This window comes from Arachis stenosperma, chromosome 6 (genome assembly GCF_014773155.1).
Source record: "Arachis stenosperma cultivar V10309 chromosome 6, arast.V10309.gnm1.PFL2, whole genome shotgun sequence".
Classification (NCBI taxonomy): Eukaryota; Viridiplantae; Streptophyta; class Magnoliopsida; order Fabales; family Fabaceae; genus Arachis; species Arachis stenosperma.
The window spans coordinates 106,014,287-106,027,939 of NC_080382.1; the positions used below are offsets into that span (position 1 = coordinate 106,014,287).

General features: G+C 39.0%; 1 non-coding gene across 1 annotated transcript; it reads left to right on the forward strand.

Moving 5' to 3' along the window:
• Positions 1-9,016: 9,016 nt before the first annotated feature.
• On the forward strand, positions 9,017-9,124 carry LOC130937870 (small nucleolar RNA R71). Its single transcript, XR_009069063.1, has one exon. It is a non-coding gene; the product is annotated as a small nucleolar RNA R71 (small nucleolar RNA).
• Positions 9,125-13,653: the final 4,529 nt, after the last annotated feature.

Consider the following 13,653-nt stretch of genomic DNA (forward strand, 5'->3'; position numbering starts at 1 on the left):
ATGTTTGTGTAGAAAACACTGGTATCTAGGTGTTCGCCATGTTGTGTGGCTTCAGTTATGAAGCAATTAGACTCAGACGCGGGCAGAGAGAAAATAATGGAGGTGCAGAACATGGGACTTGGCTGGCTGCAATATGTGCCTGAATGGGCTGTCAACCAAGATATGATGGTTGCATTAGCATCATCATATAGTCGGGATGAGAAGTCTTTGGTCGTCGGAACAAGAAAAATTCCTATATCGGTTGAATAAATTGCGCGGTGTTTTGGACTACCAAATCATGGTAAGCAATCGTCAAATAAAATAGGGAGAAAAGAAAAAAAATATCCACAGTACTTTCGTTGAGTATATGTTTTTGTTAAATTAGCTATTAAAGATTTGGATTACATCGACTCAATTTTGTGCTTGGCAGGGAATAGTTTCAAAAGTCCAGAAACAGCAGTAGAGCACCGACTTGTTAACAGCTTCACAGAAAAGACACAAGCAGATTTGAAAAGGGATGTTATCACATGCTCGATGCAGTCCGATGTCGATAGAATGAACTTCCGGAGACATTTTATCATGTTGATAGCGAAGTGTTTCTTCTTTCCCTCGCCAAAGGCTACTATTTCAGACATACATATACGGGCTGCCATTGATGTATCGAACCCAAGGAAAATGTATTGGGTGAGGTACATTTATGATTTTTTAATTGAGGGAGTTTTGAGGTTTCAGGATGTAGGGAAGAAGACAGTGGATGGATATATGTTCGCATTACTGGTGAGCCGTATATTCCTAACCTTTAATTTGTTGTTTGTTATTTTATAGTATACCTTGTTTATAGCAATTACTATAACTTTCAGATTATATATCTCCATGCTAACAACCATGGAGATTTAGGAAGATATAATGGGAGAGAACCGTGGATCAGAGACTGGTTGCTTGTTGATCTGAAGAAGAAGGATGAAGAGGAAAGCACATCTCACTCGGTGAGGCATAATATATATATAATCTTTTAATAGTGATAAGTGTGAAAGATATGTTAATCAGATCACTGCTTTTAATCTCTTACTTAAATAAAACTTATATGTTGTCCACTGTAGGGGCTTCTAAATTTAATTGGAAAGATGTTCGGGTTACCGAACAAGCCCAACCGTGTATCAAAGAGAGGAAGCATTAGGAAAAAAAGAAAGTCTAATAGAAAGACTCGAAAAGAAGCTACCACGGTAGATGAAAACGAAACCGACATACCGGCTGGTCATGCATCATCTGCTGAATTTGATCAACAACCTTCCAAAAAAAGGCAATTCCATAATTTTTTAGTTTTGTTATAAACTTTTATTGCTCTAACCTACATCTTTTTAATATTATTATAGTATAAAAATATTTTACCATGTATAGAGTAATTAATTATTTATCTAATTTTAGAAGTGTGATGTTGATGCTGTAGCTAGTAAATCTATCTTTTAAAAACTGTTGGAGATACTTATTTTGAGCATGGCAATAGACCTTACACATGTAAATACATCTTCTTGTGTTTTAGTATTCATTCCATAATATAATAAATTTGATGACTTTGTGTCCTTTCCCGTTAAGTAATGCCAATACTTGTTACTTTAAATAGTATTTTGAAGAGCTAATTCTTGTCTTATTAGTTTGGGTGTTATGTATATTTGACACTTGATGTTATCCATGTGGCCTTACGGATGTTAACTGATTGGAATAACGGATATTATTGTCCATTCTATACTATACTTGGGTGTACTAGATTTACTTGGTCGGATTATATTTGTACTATGTGACCTTTTTAATTATCACTTATAGTTGTTCATCTTCTAATTTATGTAAACAGAAAATGTAGCCAAGGTTCACAACACGGATGCATTGGAGGGGATAAAGTGTGTACGAACAAGACATGTATGGAAACGCCTACAGGGGAGGAGACAATGGCCGACACGCCTGTGGTAATTGCAACAGATGATAATATTAAGGACGAACCTTCAAAGGAAAGGCAAGTTACTGAATTTTCAGTTATCGCATGGAGTTTTAATGCTTTAACCTGCCTCATTATAATAGTATACTAGTATAATTTTTTTCTAATTTTGGGCAACTGCGTTGACATAATTTATCATTACATTTGTTTGCATATAAAATTTTACCATCTCTAAAGTAATTTTAATACATTTTACCTACGTATAATATTGTGCTTATTTGAGAAGGATGGCAACATTAGGGGCTGTAACTGGTATATTTATCTTGAATAGGAGTTTGAATAGCTAATATTTTATCATTTCATTTCGGATGTTATGCATGCCTCATACCAGATGTTATCTGTCTGTCATTATGGCTGCTAACTTGTTGGCATTGTGGATGTTACTATTCATTCTTTGCTTTATTCTGCACGAATAAGCTTTAGGTAAACTTTAGAATTAACATCATTTACGCATTTAAGCATACTAGATTGACTTGATTACATCATATTTGTATCATGTGTCTTTTGTTATTATCATTTATAGGTGCTCAACTTCTAATTTATTTAAGAGTCCAAAAATAGGTCCATTAGGGGGAATACTGTGAGTATGAGGAAGACATGTGCTGAAATGCCCAAAGGGGATGAGACAATGCCTGACACACCTGTTGGAAACGGAACAGATGATAATGTCGATGAAGGACCTGCAAAGAAAAGGCAAGTTAGATGAATTTAACAATAATATGAATTATTGAAAATTATATTAGGTGCATGAATCTTTTACCTCTGACTATTTCTTTCTTATGAGGTGGAATGTTTAATCAATAATAAATGTTATCCATATAATCTTATACTGGTTACACAACTTTCTTTATTTTATTTTTGGCTCAGATAAGAGCACTTAATTGTTAAGAGCACTCAGTTAAGAGCACTTAATTGTTAATGACTGTGCAGGGAACCTGGAGAACTTGCAATGGTAGTGTATGTTGCACCAGAGGACCCACCTCAAGTTGACTTTCCAATCCCGTCATTTTTGCTTGGCATCACTCATTTGCACATACCGGACTCATCGCCTAGATCTCCGGTAACAAATGATCGAAACGCGACTCCGGAACCTGAAGCACCAGAAAACATAAGAAAAACAAAAGCTGTGGTGGACACACTAATGCCATCTGGGGGTGCTGCAAGGCCTACAGGTGATGACATGAACATGATATACAAGTGGGTGACAGATTGGAGGGGTGCGAAGAATCTCACGCTCGTGTGGATTCGCAATGGGAGTGATGATGTTCAGCTGCAGCGAGCGGACCTTCAATCACTGGGATGGCGTAGAAGAGTAAGCGATACGGTAAGAGCAAACAAAAAACTGTAATCAATTGCTGTGTATGTGTTCTGCATTAAAGTGCCATGAAATGTAATACGTTTACTCTATCCAGGTGGTTGATAACTGTTGTGCCATGTTCAATGCTTCGATCAACACAAGGTTTTGCACGAATTTTTACTGTATTCCATCGAGACTAATGGTTAGTGCAATTTGTCCTTACCCACTTAATATTACTTAATACCATAATTGCCTCGGTGAAGGATACTCTAAATTATTACGTTAGGTGTTTAACTAATGCAAAATGGGTTTACAGGCCATAATATTGACTGATGATAACATTGAACGATGTGCGGGGACAAACACTGGTTTTGTCCCTGTTCTTAGCAGCTTCATGTGCCACGGGCAGCACTAGTTCGATGTAGGAAAGTGGTGCGCGAAATTGTGATCACTACAACTTCGCACAACTAACCAGCAAGTGCACTGGGTCGTCCAAGTAATACCTTACGTGAGTAAGGGTCGATCCCACGGAGATTGTCGGTATGAAGCAAGCTATGGTCACCTTGTAAATCTCAGTCAGGCAGACTCAAATGGGTATAGTGATAAACGAATAAAGCATAAAGATAAAGATAGAGATACTTATGTATATCATTGGTGAGAGCTTCAGATAAGTGTATGAAGATGCCTTTCCTTCCGTCTCTCTGCTTTCCTACAGTCTTCATCCAATCCTTCTTACTCCTTTCCATGGCAAGCTCATGTAGGGTTTCACCGTTGTCAGTGGCTACCTCCCATCCTCTCAGTGAAAATGTTCCCATGCTCTGTCACAGCATATGGCTAATCAGCTGTCGGTTCTCGGTCAGGCCGGAATAAAATCCATCGATTCTTTTGCGTCTGTCACTAACGCCCCGCCTGCTAGGAGTTTGAAGCACGTCACAGTCATTCAATCATTGAATCCTACTCAGAATACCACAGACAAGGTTAGACCTTCCGGATTCTCTTGAATGCCGCCATCAGTTCTTGCCTATACCACGAAGACTCTGATCTCACGGAATGGCTGGCTCGTTTGTCAGGCGAGCACTCGGTTGTCAGGCGATCAACCATGCATCGTGTATCAGGAATCCAAGAGATATTCACTAAGCCTCGTATGCTTGTAGAACAAGAGTGGTTGTCAGTCACTTTGTTCATAAGTGAGAATGATGATGAGTGTCACGGATCATCACATTCATCAAGTTGAAGAACAGTGATATCTTGGAACAAGAACAAGCGGAATTGAATAGAAGAACAATAGTAATTGCATTAATACTCGAGGTACAGCAGAGCTCCACACCTTAATCTATGGTGTGTAGAAACTCCACCGTTGAAAATACATAAGAACAAGGTCTAGGCATGGCCGAATGGCCAGCCTCCCAATGATCTAAGATAGCATGAAAACTCAAAGATAGCTACCAAGATGTCTAATACACTAGTAAAAGGTCCTACTTATAGAAAACTAGTAGCCTAAGGTGTACAAAGATGAGTAAATGACATAAAAATCCACTTCCGGGCCCACTTGGTGTGTGCTTGGGCTGAGCAATGAAGCATTTTCGTGTAGAGACTCTTCTTGGAGTTAAACGCCAGCTTTTATGCCAGTTTGGGCGTTTAACTCCCAATTAGGTGCCAGTTCCGGCGTTTAACGCTGGAAAATCTGAGGGTGACTTTGGACGCCGGTTTGGGCCATCAAATCTTGAGCAAAGTATGGACTATCATATATTGCTGGAAAGCCCAGGATGTCTACTTTCCAACGCTGTTGAGAGCGCGCCAATTGGGCTTCTGTAGCTCCAGAAAATCCACTTCGAGTGCAGGGAGGTCAGAATCCAACAGCATCTGCAGTCCTTTTGAGTCTCTGGATCAGATTTTTGCTCAGATCCCTCAATTTCAGCCAGAAAATACCTGAAATCACAGAAAAATACACAAACTCATAGTAAAGTCCAGAAAAGTGAATTTTAACTAAAAACTAATAAAAATATACTAAAAACTCAACTAAAACTACCAAAAACATACTAAAAACAATGCCAAAAAGCGTACAAATTATCCGCTCATCACAACACCAAACTTAAATTGTTGCTTGTCCTCAAGCAACTGAAAATCAAATAAGATAAAAAGAAGAGAATATACTATAGACTCCAAATTATCAATGAAACTTAGCTCCAAATTAGATGAGCGGGACTAGTAGCTTTTTGCCTCCGAACAGTTTTGGCATCTCACTCTATCCTTTGAAATTCAGAATGATTGGCTTCTTTAGGAACTCAGAATCCAGATAGTGTTATTGATTCTCCTAGTTAAGTATGATGATTCTTGAACACAGCTACTTATTGAGTCTTGGCCGTGGCCCAAAGCACTCTGTCTTCCAGTATTACCACCGGATACATACATGCCACAGACACATAATTGGGTGAACCTTTTCAGATTGTGACTCAGCTTTGCTAGAGTCCCCAATTAGAGGTGTCCAGGGTTCTTAAGCACACTCTTTTTGCCTTGGATCACAACTTTATTTCTTTCTTTTTCTTTTCTTTTTCTTTCTCCCCTTTTTTTTTCTTTTTCGTTTTTCTCTTTCTCTTCTTTTTTTTTATATTCACTGCTTTTTCTTGCTTCAAGAATCATTTTTATGATTTTTCAGATCCTCAGTAACATGTCTCCTTTTTCATCATTCTTTCAAGAGCCAACAATTTTTAACATTCATGAACAACAAATTCAAAAGACATATGCACTGTTCAAGCATACATTCAGAAAACAAAAAGTATTGTCACCACATCAAACTAATTAAGCTAGTTTTAAAGATGAATTTGAAATCCTGTACTTCTTGTTCTTTTGTAATAAAAACAGTTTTCATTTAAGAAAGGTGATGGATTCATATTCATAGCTTTAAGGCATAGACACTAAGACACTAATGATCATAAGACACAAACATAGATAAACACAAGCATGAAAATTCGAAAAACAAGCAAATAAAGAACAAGGAGATTAAAGAACGGGTCCACCTCAGTGATGGCGGCTTGTTCTTCCTCTTGAAGGTCTTATGGAGAGCTTGAGCTCCTCAATGTCTCTTCCTTGTCTTTGTTGCTCCTCTCTCATGATTCTTTGATCTTCTCTAATTTCATGGAGGAGGATGGAGTGTTCTTGGTGCTCTACCCTTAGTTGTCCCATGTTGGAACTCAATTCTCCTAGGGAGGTGTTGATTTGCTCCCAATAGTTTTGTGGAGGAAAGTGCATCCCTTGAGATGAATCTCTCCATCCCTCATGACTCGGAGGTAGAAGCTTTTGCCTTCCCTTTCCTCTTTCTAGAGGTTTCTCCGGCCTTGGATGCCATAAATGGTTATGGAAAAATAAAAAGCAACGCTTTTACCACACCAAACTTAAAAGGTTTGCTCGTCCTCGAGCAAAAGAAGAAAGAAGAGAGTAGAAGGAGGAGATGGAGGTGGCTTATGGTTCGGCCAAAAGAAGGGGGAGAAGTGGTGTTTAAATGGTGTGAAAATGAAGGAGTGAAGAAGGGTTTATGGGGAAGAGGTGTTGAGGTGATTGGTGAATGGGTGAAGAAGAAAGAGGGTGGTGGGGTTGGTGGGGATCCTGTGGGGTCCACAGATCCTGAGGTGTCAAGGAAAAGTCATCCCTGCACCAAGTGGCATTCAAAATCACGTTTTGAGCCATTTCTGGCGTTAAACGCCGGGCTGATGCCCATTCCTGGCGTTTAACGCCAGGTTCTTGCCCTTTTCTGGCGTTTAACGCCAGTCTGGTGCCCCTTTCTGGCGTTAAACACCCAGAATTGTGCCAGACTGGGCGTTAAACGCCCAACTGCTACTCTTACTGGCGTTTAAACGCCAGCAAGGCCTTCCTCCAGGGTGTGCTATTTTTCTTCCTGTTTTTCATTCTGTTTTTGCTTTTTCAATTGATTTTGTGTCTTCTTATGATCATCAACCTACAAAATAACAAAAAATAACAAAGAGAAATAGATAAAATATAACATTGGGTTGCCTCCCAACAAGCGCTTCTTTAATGTCAGTAGCTTGACAGAGGGCTCTCATGGAGCCTCACAGATACTCAGAGCAATGTTGGAACCTCCCAACACCAAACTTAGAGTTTGAATGTGGGGGTTCAACACCAAACTTAGAGTTTGGTTGTGGCCTCCCAACACCAAACTTAGAGTTTGACTGTGGGGGCTCTGTTTGACTCTGATTTGAGAGAAGCTCTTCATGCTTCCTCTCCATGGTGATAGAGGGATATCCTTGAGCCTTAAACACATAGGATTTGTCATTCACTTGAATGATCAGTTCACCTCTATCAACATCAATCACAGCCTTTGCTGTGGCTAGGAAGGGTCTGCCAAGGATGATAGATTCCTCCATGCATTTCCCAGTCTCTAGGACTATGAAATTAGTAGGGATGTAGTGGTCTTCAATCTTCACCAAAACATCCTCTACAAGTCCATGAGCTTGCTTTCTTGAGTTGTCTGCCATCTCTAGTGAGATTCTTGCAGCTTGCACCTCAAAGATCCCTAGCTTCTCCATTACAGAGAGAGGCATGAGGTTTACACTTGACCCTAAGTCACACAGAGCCTTCTTGAAGGTCATGGTGCCTATGGTACAAGGTACTGAAAACTTCCCAGGATCTTGTTTCTTTTGAGGTAATTTCTGCCTAGACAAGTCATCCAGTTCTTTTGTGAGCAAAGGAAGTTCATTCTCCCAAGTCTCATTTCCAAATAACTTGTCATTTAGCTTCATGATTGCTCCAAGGTATTTAGCAACTTGCTCTTCAGTGACATACTCATCCCCTTCAGAGGAGGAATACTCATCAGAGCTCATGAAAGGCAGAAGTAAGTCCAATGGAATCTCTATGGTCTCATTTTGAGCCTCAGATTCCCATGGTTCCTCATTGGGGAATTCTGTGGAGGCTAGTGCAAGCCCATTGAGGCCTTCCTCAGTGGCGTCCACTTCCTCTCTTTCCTCTCCAAATTCGGCCATGTTGATGACCTTGCACTCTCCTTTTGGATTTTCTTCTGTATTGCTTGGAAGAGTACTTGGAGGGAGTTCAGTAATTTTCTTGCTCAGCTGTCCCACTTGTGCCTCCAAATTTCTAATGGAGGACCTTGTTTCAGTCATGAAACTTTGAGTGGTTTTGATTAGATCAGAGACCATGGTTGCTAAGTCAGAGGGGTTCTGCTTAGAATTCTCTGTCTGTTGCTGAGAAGATGATGGAAAAGGCTTGCCATTGCTAAACCTGTTTCTTCCACCATTATTGTTGAAACCTTGTTGAGGTCTCTCTTGATTCTTCCATGAGAAATTTGGGTGATTTCTCCATGAAGAATTATAGGTGTTTCCATAGGGTTCTCCTAGGTAATTCACCTCTTCCATTGAAGGGTTCTTAGGATCATAAGCTTCTTCTTCAGAGGAAGCATCCTTAGTACTGCTTGGTGCATTTTGCATTCCAGACAGACTTTGAGAAATCAAATTGACTTGTTGAGTCAATATCTTATTCTGAGCCAAAATGGCATTCAGAGTATCAATCTCAAGAACTCCTTTCTTCTGACTTGTCCCATTGTTCACAGGATTTCTTTCAGAAGTGTACATGAATTGGTTATTTGCAACCATTTCAATGAGCTCTTGAGCCTCTGTAGGCGTCTTCTTCAGATGAAGAGATCCTCCAGCAGAGCTATCCAAAGACATCTTGGATAGTTCAGAGAGACCATCATAGAAAATACCTATGATGCTCCATTCAGAAAGCATGTCTGAGGGACACTTTCTGATTAATTGTTTGTATCTTTCCCAAGCTTCATAGAGGGATTCACCATCCTTCTGTCTGAAGGTTTGGACTTCCACTCTAAGCTTACTCAATTTTTGAGGTGGAAAGAACTTTGCCAAGAAGGCATTGACACTCTTTTCCCAAGAGTCCAGGCTTTCTTTAGGTTGTGAGTCCAACCATGTCCTAGCTCTGTCTCTTACAACAAAAGGGAATAGCATAAGTCTGTAGACCTCAGGGTCAACCCCATTAGTCTTGACAGTGTCACAGATTTGCAAGAATTCAGCTAAGAACTGATGAGGATCTTCCAATGGAAGTCCATGGAACTTGCAATTCTGTTGCATTAGAGAAACTAATTGAGGCTTAAGCTCAAAGTTGTTTGCTCCAATGGCAGGGATAGAGATGCTTCTCCCATAGAAGTCGGGAGTAGGTGCAGTAAAGTCACCCAGCACCTTCCTTGCATTATTGTTGTTTTCGGCTGCCATGTCTTCTTCTTCTTTGAAGATTTCTGTTAGGTCCTTTACAGAGAGTTGTGCCTTAGCTTCTCTTAGTTTTCGCTTCAAGGTCCTTTCAGGTTCAGGGTCAGCTTCAACAAAAATGCCTTTGTCTTTGTTCCTGCTCATATGAAAGAGAAGAGAACAAGAAAATGTGGAATCCTCTATGTCACAGTATAGAGATTCCTTGAGGTGTCAGAGGAAGAAAAATAGAAGGCAGAAGTAGAAAATTCGAACTTATCAAAGAAGATGGAGTTCGAATTTTGCATTAAGGAATAGTGTTAGTCCATAAATAGAAGGATATGAGAAGAGAGGAAGAAATTTTCGAAAAATTAAGTTAAAAAGATTTTGAACACATTTTAAAAAAAAACTTTAATTGATTTTCGAAAATCAAGAGTGGAAAAGAAATCAAGTAATTTTTGAAAAAGATTTTTGAAATTAGAAATCAAAAAGATATGATTTGAAAACTATTTTGAAAAAGATGTGATTGAAAAATTATGGTTTTTTAAAAAGATATGATTGAAAAGATATGATTTGAAAACAATTTTAAAAAGATTTGATTTTAAAAATTAATGACTTGCCTAACAAGAAAAGATATGATTCAAACATTAAACCTTTCTCAACAGAAAAGGCAACAAACTTGAGATGTTCAATCAAATCATTAATTGTTAGTAAGTATCTTTGAAAAAGGAAAGAAATTGATTTTGAAAACATTTGATTGAAAAGATATGATTTGAAAAAGATTTGATTTTGAAAAACTTTGAAAACTTGAAAAAAATTGATTTCGAAAACAAAATCTTCCCCCTTGTGCCATCCTGGCGTTAAATGCCCAGAATGGTGCACATTCTGGCGTTTAATGCCCAAAACTATACCCTTTTGGGCGTTAAACGCCCAACCAGGTACCCTGGCTGGCGTTTAAACGCCAGTCTGTCTTCTTCACTGGGCATTTTTGAATGCCCAGCTTTTTCTGTATAATTCCTCTGCAGTATGTTCTGAATCTTCAATTCTCTGTATTATTGACTTGAAAAGACACAAATTAAAAATATTTTTGGATTTTTTATAATGAGGAAAATCAAAATGCAACTAAAATCAAATAACAATGCATGCAAGACACCAAACTTAGCAGTTTGTATACTACTGACACTAACAACATGAGAATGCATATGAGAAACACAAAACACTCAAGTCAATAGAATTCAAAGATCAAAACAAGGAAATCATCAAGAACAACTTGAAGATAAATGAAGACACATGCATAAATTTGAAAAATGCAAGAAGAACAGAAACATGCAATTGACACCAAACTTAAAATGAGACACTAGACTTAAACAAGAAATTTTTTTTTTGTTTTTATGATTTTGTAATTTTTTTGGATTTTTTGAAAATTAAGTGGAAGAAGAAAATAAAGGTATCAAAATTCTTAATGAGAATTCCAGGAATCATGCAATGTTAGTCTAAAGCTTTAGTCTAAAGGAATTAGACATAGCTAGCTAAGCTTCAGCAGGACATTGCATTCAAGAGCTAAATTGATGATGATCAATCAGCTTTGGTGATGATAAGAACATCACCTTGAAACACTAGAATTCATTCTTAAGAACTCTGAAGAAAAATAATACCTAATCTAAGCAACAAGATGAACCGTCAGTTGTCCATACACAAACAATCCCCGGCAACGGCGCCAAAAACTTGGTGCGCGAAATTGTGATCACTACAACTTCGCACAACTAACCAGCAAGTGCACTGGGTCGTCCAAGTAATACCTTACGTGAGTAAGGGTCGATCCCACGGAGATTGTCGGTATGAAGCAAGCTATGGTCACCTTGTAAATCTCAGTCAGGCAGACTCAAATGGGTATAGTGATAAACGAATAAAGCATAAAGATAAAGATAGAGATACTTATGTATATCATTGGTGAGAGCTTCAGATAAGTGTATGAAGATGCCTTTCCTTCCGTCTCTCTGCTTTCCTACAGTCTTCATCCAATCCTTCTTACTCCTTTCCATGGCAAGCTCATGTAGGGTTTCACCGTTGTCAGTGGCTACCTCCCATCCTCTCAGTGAAAATGTTCCCATGCTCTGTCATAGCATATGGCTAATCAGCTGTCGGTTCTCGGTCAGGCCGGAATAAAATCCATCGATTCTTTTGCGTCTGTCACTAACGCCCCGCCTGCTAGGAGTTTGAAGCACGTCACAGTCATTCAATCATTGAATCCTACTCAGAATACCACAGACAAGGTTAGACCTTCCGGATTCTCTTGAATGCCGCCATCAGTTCTTGCCTATACCACGAAGACTCTGATCTCACGGAATGGCTGGCTCGTTTGTCAGGCGAGCACTTGGTTGTCAGGCGATCAACCATGCATCGTGTATCAGGAATCCAAGAGATATTCACTAAGCCTCGTATGCTTGTAGAACAAGAGTGGTTGTCAGTCACTTTGTTCATAAGTGAGAATGATGATGAGTGTCACGGATCATCACATTCATCAAGTTGAAGAACAGGTGATATCTTGGAACAAGAACAAGCGGAATTGAATAGAAGAACAATAGTAATTGCATTAATACTCGAGGTACAGCAGAGCTCCACACCTTAATCTATGGTGTGTAGAAACTCCACCGTTGAAAATACATAAGAACAAGGTCTAGGCATGGCCGAATGGCCAGCCTCCCAATGATCTAAGATAGCATGAAAACTCAAAGATAGCTACCAAGATGTCTAATACACTAGTAAAAGGTCCTACTTATAGAAAACTAGTAGCCTAAGGTGTACAAAGATGAGTAAATGACATAAAAATCCACTTCCGGGCCCACTTGGTGTGTGCTTGGGCTGAGCAATGAAGCATTTTCGTGTAGAGACTCTTCTTGGAGTTAAACGCCAGCTTTTATGCCAGTTTGGGCGTTTAACTCCCAATTAGGTGCCAGTTCCGGCGTTTAACGCTGGAAAATCTGAGGGTGACTTTGGACGCCGGTTTGGGCCATCAAATCTTGGGCAAAGTATGGACTATCATATATTGCTGGAAAGCCCAGGATGTCTACTTTCCAACGCCGTTGAGAGCGGGCCAATTGGGCTTCTGTAGCTCCAGAAAATCCACTTCAAGTGCAGGGAGGTCAGAATCCAACAGCATCTGCAGTCCTTTTGAGTCTCTGGATCAGATTTTTGCTCAGATCCCTCAATTTCAGCCAGAAAATACCTGAAATCACAGAAAAACACACAAACTCATAGTAAAGTCCAGAAAAGTGAATTTTAACTAAAAACTAATAAAAATATACTAAAAACTCAACTAAAACTACCAAAAACATACTAAAAACAATGCCAAAAAGCGTACAAATTATCCGCTCATCAGGAAGGCGAAAAAAGTTGATTATGTCAATAATTTACGTACTTATTTATCCACACACAAAATCTATTTTTTATTACAAGAATATGAAAAAAATAACTATATAACATGCTTTATTCAACGCTGAAGTGGTTTGTTCCAGTGTGTCGAGATGATCATGGGTGGCTATATGTACTCCACCGGAAGACTGATAACCTATGGGTGTTAGACTCCATGCACAGTGGCCCACACTCAGAGCGCCGAGAGAAAATAGATAAATATGTAGTAAGTGAGAATAGATTTGATGATGCATATTTTTACGGGTGTTAGGTGTGGCCTTCCATGTTTTTTTTTCTTTTTTATATTTTCCTCCCTAATTTTTTATGTCTGGCTTGTCGAAGGGCTTTCTTCTCCAAGAATTGGCAGCAACTGTAGACCCGAATATAGTATTCACAGCTGAGGGCTATGAGTGTTGCTATGAAACAAGGCTCCAAAAACAGCCAAATGGGTAAGTCTCGAGATGAAAACGAAGAAAGGTTTAAAAAATCAACCCACACAAATTTTAATATGTTGGCAGGACTTTTTGTCATTTGTGTTGCATAGGTGAGATTGTGGCATATATGTCATTAAATGGATGGAAATGTGGGATCCAAAGAGCTTGGCAAAGGATGAATTGAACATGCCTATTTGGAATACGGTTAGTGAAGTCCAAAATATATACTGATGCTTATTTGCGTATTTAATAATTGATAAATAACTCTTCTTGAATGAATTCTATTTATGCTGACTGGATTTATAGTTACGTCTTTAG